Source organism: Brachycentrus maculatus, unplaced genomic scaffold (assembly GCF_059751285.1).
Source record: "Brachycentrus maculatus isolate JH-2025_06_01 unplaced genomic scaffold, ASM5975128v1 h1tg001991l, whole genome shotgun sequence".
NCBI classification, from domain to species: Eukaryota; Metazoa; Arthropoda; class Insecta; order Trichoptera; family Brachycentridae; genus Brachycentrus; species Brachycentrus maculatus.
The window spans coordinates 1-9285 of NW_028282538.1; the positions used below are offsets into that span (position 1 = coordinate 1).

Here is a 9285-nt window from a genome sequence, read left to right on the forward strand (position 1 = left end):
TCCCAACCCCAACCCCAACCCCAACCCCAACCCCAACCCCAACCCCAACCCCAACCCCAACCCCAACCCCAACCCCAACCCCAACCCCAAAATTGAACATAATTTAATAAAACTGAGTTTATTGAGAATTAAATTTATCAAAAATTGTATTAAATAATTTATATAAAATGGCATTAAATAATTAAATATGATTACATCTAATACATAATAATAAACATGGATCCAAAAATGTCATCCAATCTCAACAACAATACCATCGATCATCTCGAAACAATTAAAAAACAACGCAAACTGATCGAATTGCTGCATAAGAAGATCCAAACTCTGACCGAGAGTCTCACAATGTTGGAGGAACAAATTGGCTATTATGAGAGGAGCGTAATCAAGATGGCGACTAGTTACGAGAGTGATCTCTAAAAGAAAGCGTTAATCTAGAATAAATAGCCAATGGATGTATTGGGGGAGCTGATGAGGGAGATTGGGAAGAATTGTCAAAATGCTAAAGCTGCTCATCCCATTATTACTGCTGCCTATAATGTGAATAATGAAAATGCTGGAAATACTTCGAGCAACACTACGAACACTACGAACAATACGAACAATACTAACACTACAAACACCAATAACACTACGAACACCAATAACACAAACCCCCATCGTCAATACAAATAGAAAATAGTGAAATACAAAGAGAATGACAATATCCACACCTAAAACCCGAATAGTGATCAGATAATCCGAGTGTAGATCACAAAATAAGTGTAGAAGCCAATATTCATTGAAAAAATAGTATAGGTACCAATCTTCGTTGAAAGAATAATTGAGAAACCATGCACTCGTTGCCAAAATATTATCGATCGAAGCTGATATCTAATATTATATTTATATCTCATAAAGTTAGTTAGTTTTAGTTAATACATCTGAAGAGCATTATACCATTTAAATAGACTAACTACCGACTAAATATAGAGTATTGACAACAACAATTTAGAATAGATTATATAAATATTAATAGGAATCATCACATTGCTGAACATAAAAATCACTTATTATTGCCCCACGAACCCGCCCGATAACTATACAACCGATTAACCTCAACATTACCCTTAGTCGTTACCCGCCTCTAATTCACATGACCATAACTTGATAGATTCCAACATCCATTACTATTATAATTAGTGCTGATATTGCCACTATTGATAAGATTGGCATTAACATCGATAGTAGTATTATACTTGTTCGATTCAGATGGCATCCGATAATGTTATTGATGATGATGATATTTGTTATCGTTTTCGGAGTACATTACACTAGAAGATGGTCTTGATGGCTATGTTTGGATGTTCATGTGTGAGTTGTTTGTATTAGTGTTGCGAGTGTTTGTTGATCTGTAGGGATGGCTGTTGTTTGGGATTGTGGCTCTGTTACTGTTCAGGTAGTTTGTTGTTGATGTGGCTGTTTGGGGTTGGGGGTTCAGGTTGGGGTTGTATGCTGTATTATTGGGGATATGGGGATGATGAGTTGGATTGGTAGTTGCGGGATTGAAGTAGTTACTGATATTAGTGCTTGGGATTCTATCTTTACGTATGAGGCCTTCATCTCCCAAGTTTTCAGCTATAGGTACTTACTTATTCCCGACATAAGAGAACGATACTTTGGGCAGTGGCATCTATTGTTGCATATCTGCACATTTCAGAGCATTAGTCTGACTATTCTGCTCGATGCTGCTCTTATTATTGACCTAATAATGATGAAGACCTTTATTTGTTGTTGAGCTGACCTTACTATGACTCGTGTTGTATTTATTGGCCTTATTAATAAGCAATTAGTTCTGATGACTGTTATTGTTATTATTATTGTTATTTTTATTGCTGCGGCCGCTATGGTTGATACTAGGTGTCGGGTGTGAAGATCGTAGGCCATCATCGGAATTAATGAGTGCGTTAATGATGATTTTGTTTTTGTTTTTGGATTAGGAGGATATTTCGGGAGGTGAAGAGATATATTAACAGTCGCTATCGAAGTCTTATGGGCTTAATTGGGGAATATTGTTGGTTGGCTTTTTATGTAGTAGAAACTAGGGTATTTTTTTGGTGTTGTAGCCTTTGTTTACGATAGAGCTGCTGCTCATCTGTTTATTATTGCTATTGTTGTTGTTTTTGATGTTGTTGTTGTTACTCGTGTTGTTACTAGCATTGTTACGAGCATTGTTACTAGCCAGATTATTATTAGCCATATTGTTACTAGTATTAACATTATTGCTATCATTCTCCGACTCTTAAGTTTTGATTGGGAGATTGGCTCGGGAAGTCGAACTGGATTCATAGTTAACACGCAGAGATTTCCATGAATCCGTGTTCACATTGTTGGATGAGTCTATTTGAAGTATATTCGAACTGATCTCATAGTTGTTGCCTTTCTGACGGATCTTTTGAGAAGCATTAAGGCTGGCTTTAATTACATCAATATTATTCCTACCGCTGCTGTTATAATCGATGCTAGAATTATTGAGAGCGTCAGTTTTTCTGATCAGCCCTTTATTGATGTTCAAAACCGATATTTTTTATGGAGTCTTAGTATAAGCAATGCCCAATTTATGGCATTTCATCCCATTTTTAGAATATTTAGTATGGTTTATGTTTTTGATGTCCTATTTAATTCTATCATGTTCATCATTTTCATGGGTATTATTAATGGCATTTTTGGTGTTTATTAGTTTCTTTTTGAAGTTGGGCTCTAAGACGAGTCCAAAAACATTACTACTGATATTATTTCTTTGCGATTTTATTTAAGTGCATGCACAGGAATTTGAATTGGAAGCGATCGAAGAGTGGACTTATTCATTACTGTTTTTGGAATTGTTTGAATCTCTTTGTTTGTTGTGGTTGTGTGTGTGTTTATTGTGATTGTGGTTGTGATTGTGATTATTGTGGTATTAAAGGGAATGGTTGGCATACTATTTTAACTTATTGGCTATTTTATCCCCATTCTGTTTATTATACTTATAGTGATATGACTAAGCCTCCGGGGAAGAGGGCATAGGACTCTAAATAGCTGACAGATTCTTCCTCCTAAAATTCTCATCTTCGAAGTAGATACTAAAATTGCCATCCTGAGCATGATTACTCTCAACATCCGTATTGAAACCGCCCCGAATGTCAATTTTCTTACCATTTTTAGCAGTACTGGCATTCTTAGTTTCAGCATTACCAAAATTAAACATATCTTCAGGCTCCCCCGAGAAACTGTCCCGATAACTGTAGTAGTTATGGGACTTGGACACGTTTTAACTCATCTTCCTCTATTTGCTCATACGGCGGCTGCTAGCGCTATTATCGCTTTGATCGTTTGGCTCATTTGCTATTTTATGGATTTTTCGTTAGGGTTTCTTTTATTATTATTCGTATTATTATTAGTTTATTGCCATTTTTTTTGATTGTTCGATTTTTGCTTAGAGTTCTAAGATGGATAATATAGAGAGTACATTTTTTTATGTCATGGAGCGACTATTTCCGGCGTTTGCTATTACTATGCATGTTACTGTTCATATTCATACTGCCATAACTGCTTTCATAGTTGTTGCCGCCTATATCAATATAATCAGCTGCATTATCTTTGGCATATTTATGACTATCTCTGACATTACTCGAATTTCTCCTACCAAAATGCGTCTCCTAATCATCGATTTCAGCAAAGAAAGGAGTCGGTGTGCTAATCATCGTTTATTTTTTATCATCCAGGAAATCGATATCACCCTCCTCAAAACAGAACTAGACCGATTTCTTTGATTTATCCTACTTGCCAGACTTCCGTCTATTATTGCCATTGTCATTACTATTACTATTACTATTGCTCTTGCTCTTAATATCGATATTAATATCGAACATATCACTTTAATTCTTGTTCAAGGTGTTCGATGGCTATGGCGATCGATACAACCCATAAGCAATGTTATCATCATCACACACATACACGTATAAATTCTCCTCAAACAGAATGAATAGTCCTTTCCGATATTGGTAGGTAATATCGAAATAGTCAAATAGGGAAGTGATCACAACAAAGGCATCGACCTTATTATTGTAATCCAAATGTTTATTGCTCTCCTATTGTTGCTAATGCTCGATGTTTGCGAGAACAACCCGAAAGAACAGACTGAATATATCGAGAACAATCTTATATTTGTCCAGGATGCTCTAGATTGGGGTTGCTCCTATACTGTATTACATTATCTGAAAGAACTAGACGAGCAGTTTCTTCATTGTTCGAGTCTTCATTGTTTTTAGTTTGTGGTTGTTGGTTTATAATGGGCTATTCTTTATATTTGTCAGTTCCAACTATGGGGAGTATAGAGTGCATTTCAGATGTTCTAATAAGTCATGTCGGCCAACTTTCGGCATTCCGCTGCTTCTGAGTTATTATTGCTATTCTTCCTACTGTCTAAACGAGTTATCCATAAAGAAGACACGCATAAAGATAGCAGTAAGCACATGAAATACAGTATTATTATGCCTAATGCTAATTTATAGACATTCCTTGATATTGAATTATGAGGAGAGATGGCGATAAGTTTGTCTGTCTACAGTTTCCCTAAAATTGCTAGGCTATTACTCTTAGTTATCAAGATTCAGTGGAGTATAGTAACTCGAGAGACAGTGCTGTTCTTCATCTTACTAGTTGCTATTAAGAAGTAAGAGTTCATGCTCGACTAGTTGTTAGTGTTCAAGAAGTTCCCAACCCCAACCCCAACCCCAACCCCAACCCCAACCCCAACCCCAACCCCAACCCCAACCCCAACCCCAACCCCAACCCCAACCCCAACCCCAACCCCCAATGTAGAAGTATGGGGGTGTTAATCTATTATATAGTGTGTTATATATGGTATAGGTAATCAATAAAATTTAATGATGGAAATAGTTATGAATTTGGGGATAATTTAGGTTATGAGGGTGATTTATGGAGATTTTGTATTAGTTTTTGAGATTGTTTGTTATTGTTGGTTTCTGTTGTTGTTTTTGTTGAGTTAAGGGGGCTAATTTATATTTATGAGCTCATTTATATATGTATTATGTATGTATGTATTATATATGTATTATGTATGTATTGCTTATTATTAATTCATTATTGATATTATTATGCATCACTTAGGATTAAAAGGAGTTATTAAATACATACAGATAAAATTAAAGAAATTCCATTCTCATAAATACATCACTATATAATTCCGCACTTATATAATATAATTGTAATCAAACAAAGTGTATTATCAATAATAGAATGAAAGTAGTCAACAGACTAACAATAGACCTCTTTCATTTTAATTTAATTATTTTATCATGTATAGGCAATAGATGTTATGAAATTCATAGATAATATTAAATATATAAAAGGAATAAATTTTATATTAAAGTATTGGGTTCTATTTATGGGAATTTATGGAGATTATTGGGCAAGAATTGCAGTTCAGGAATAAGCAAGAGCCAAATATATGGTTATTGGAATTGATGGTGGCTGTTACTTATTATTGGAGTCGATTTGATACCTATGGATAAATTCAAAATCTTTATTAACAAACACAGGACAGGCATACAAAATGGCAGAGTCTTCATATAGCAATTATTATTAAATATTGTATTTTGTGACATTTCTAGGATGCAGTTTAACAGCAATTGAGAGTAATTCCTTTGAATTATAAATTTATCGAACTTTTAAGGTTTAAATAGTTCTATTTTGATGCATAAAATATTAATAATTTTCGATGAATATAATTCTTCTCTTCTTCACGGTAATCTGTGCTATTCAGTGCAATTATAATATAAGGCAAGAATAGCTTAAATTTTCGGAATTGGCAAACCCATAAAGCTCACTATTCAGACTTAGAAATTATTCCAGAAGAAATGCATAAATTCATAGTTTCATGGAAGCCCAAAGAGAGAAATAAGCTTATTAGAAAAGTAGTGTTCATAAATAAACTGGATTTTCACAACTATTAGCTCTAAGAAGTCAACGAAGAAGATTGTAAACACAACTTTACATTGAACCGCCTGCACCACCTCCATCAACTAATACAACTACACCAACTAACACAACGAACACAACAAACACAACTACACCATCGAACACAACAATGAATAACACAACCAATGGCACTACGACGAATGGCACAACGAATGGCACAACGAATGGCACAACGAATGGCACAACGAATGGCACAACGAATGGCACAACGAATGGCACAACGAATGGCACAACGAATGGCACAACGAATGGCACAACAACGAATAACACAACAGCGAATAGCACAACCAATAGCACAACAGTGAATAGCACAGCGAATAGCACAGCGAATAGCACAGTGAATAGCACAGCGAATAGCACAGCGAATAGCACAGCGAATAGCACAGCGAATAGCACAGCGAATAAAACTATAACTAATAACACAACTGCATAATAACCAGCCAAAATTCCCTCAAACGATAGTTTGATCTCAGGTATTTTATCCAAGCAATAATCTATCTCATCGATGAAATTGGCTATAAGTCAAGAATTGTAAACATTTCTCGCAACCAGTATGGCTTTACCTATCAACCAGCTTCCTTCTTTCAAATACTTGGCCTTCTTTGCTGATGATATGTGGCTGCATTATTATGCAAAAAGATCATATCAAATGACTATGAACGATGTTTTCAAAATAGTAGTCACAATAGAAAATGTAAAGTTTAAAGTAGTTGAAAACTTCATCAACATCACATTCCTCAAGACTCTGCCTTTTTCAAATTATACACTCTTCACTCCACAAAACTTTCTCAAAATTTAGGAAAATTCTCAAATTTTAATAGAAGCAGCATTACCCTATTTTGTTTATGCAATTCCCCAAACTATCATTACCTGTGTTGCACTCTTTCTGCTCTTTAAGCTCTTATTCAATTACAGAATCAGCATCTTTTTAAGGAGATATTCGTTTCTGAGATGTGCAATCCTGCAAATATTGTTTGAAGGGAATTTGACATATTTCTTCTATGTCTGCTTTGACCATATCACAATGAGCTTTAGCTTCATATTCTTGGATAAGATTTCGATTATGTTTACGGTGTTATTTTTCTTTCTGATATTTAGCTTCACAATATCCTACTATCTGCTGATCAGTGTACATCTCTAGAAAAAGGCATGCTACTTCATCTACTGTTTGTATAGATGCTATCCTAGTTATACTTACTTGGCAGTGAAGAATCTCCTCAAAGGCTTTTTATCTGGTGCCATTCACTTCTTCCTCTATAACAATTATGAGATACAAATCTTATTGCTTTGTTGTGTGGAGATTCTGCTAATCACATTCACAATCGCATTTCAACGACGCTACAAAATATTCATTAAGAACTCAATGTTCGCTTTGTCTGTAACGTATCATTTCTTGTTTGTTTTGCTCAATTTGTCGCTATGCCTGGAATATAGCCTTGATAATGCGAGTCTGAATGAAGAGATAATCCTGAAATCCCAAAATATCATTATTTATTTGTTGATCCTCAACAATGTGGTCTTTATGATTGCTGATTTTATCCCTAAGAGCTATTGTCTCACTAATATTCCGATCCTGGAACAAATATCAGTAAAACCCTAATCTACCAAATCCATCAAAATTAATAATACAGAATTCCCGAAAAATGAAAAGCTCAATAACAATGGAATATACAGCAACTGTAAAATAGAAAAGGCTATCCAATAAATAGAGTAAACTCCATCTCCAAAGAAAGACAACAAGAAAATCAAATCAAATATAGTTATATATTCCATAGAGGACAATGAAGGCTATTAACCTGTCAAAGAAATTAAGAAATAATGCAAAAAATAATGTAAAAAATAATGTAAAAAATAATGTAAAAAATAATTAAAAAAATAATCAAAAAAATAAAATCAAAAATAAATAAATAAATAAATCAAATAGCTCAAAAAATAAATTAAAAAATTAAAGCGAAAGGAAAATGAAATATTAAACAATGAGACATAAGCCAGTAATAAAATTCGCGCATAAAAAAATTCGTAAGTAAGAAAAATTTCAGACTAAAAGCCAAAAATAAAACAGCAAAAGTATCATCCCAAAACAATAAATGGATTGATTGACTGACTGATTTGTATTTCGCCTCTTTTTTACTATAACCCTATAAAAATCAGAATATGCTTATAATTAACACAATAATGAAAAAAGAAGAAATGGCTTGTTCATTAAGATCATATCTATTTTATATGTTGAGTCTTTAATCCTGCTACTACTATGCTGCCATTTTTTAATTCCGAGTTTTAATAGTATGCTTGCATGCTACTTACCAAACGAAAATCAATACATGCCTGCAAAAAAGCATGCCCTTATTCCAATCCTTCTCACAGCATATAAACAATTGAAGCAATATTATTCACAAGTGTATGATATCTGCCATAAATAAGAATTATAATGAGAATATCATTGCTCTAAACCACTAGATTTTAGACTAATGAAGGATGGCATGCATGATCATAAAAAAACTAGAGGAAGAGAACATGCACACATTGAGTCTTAAAGTATGATAAGAAACATAAAGATGAGAAAGAAGCGTGGAGGAATAGTAGCTCAGTGGTAGAGCGTGGGATTGCAGGTCCTAAGGTCACCGGTTCAATTCCGGTCTGTTCCTTTTTGTGATATTTAATAATAGACTGTAATGCCCTATATTCCGAAATGTCTCTTTCTCAATGCTGCTTGATAATATTCCAATAGTTAATTAAAACTCAGCTAGGTAAAGCATAGCTGTGAATCATAATACCAAACCCTGAATATTTATGATTGTCAGATGCTCCTCATTTATCAAAAGATGCGATTAAAGCAGAAAATCTAAGTATAATTCATGACAGCCATGATATGCTGTGACTAAAAAGCTCAAAAATTTGTTGCTGTTATGAGATAAATGGCAATTTTAGATCCTGCTAAATATTAATTTTTCTTTTCCTGCTTTAGTTCAGTATTGATTGAATTGCTTTAAGGTACTTATCATTATTTTTCGCTTGAACATTCATTTATATCATTCACTTTTCCGAATTAAATAACTCATCCCCTCCCAGTAACTGAATCTCTCATCATTTTTGGTGCCATCCACGAAATGACCATCATACTTGCTTCTTTTTTCTCATTACTATTTGTCGATACGTTGACAAATCACTCATTCATATATTCTCCTTTCTACTGAGACATAAAGCATCCGGTGTCTTCCATCAAGATGAACAATTTTTGCAATAATCCAATCATTCTATAATGATTGG

The 9285-nt window shown here is 34.1% G+C and overlaps 1 non-coding gene across 1 annotated transcript; it reads left to right on the forward strand.

Moving 5' to 3' along the window:
- Window positions 1–8591: 8591 nt before the first annotated feature.
- On the forward strand, window positions 8592–8663 carry TRNAC-GCA (transfer RNA cysteine (anticodon GCA)). Its single transcript has one exon. It is a non-coding gene; the product is annotated as a tRNA-Cys (tRNA).
- Window positions 8664–9285: the final 622 nt, after the last annotated feature.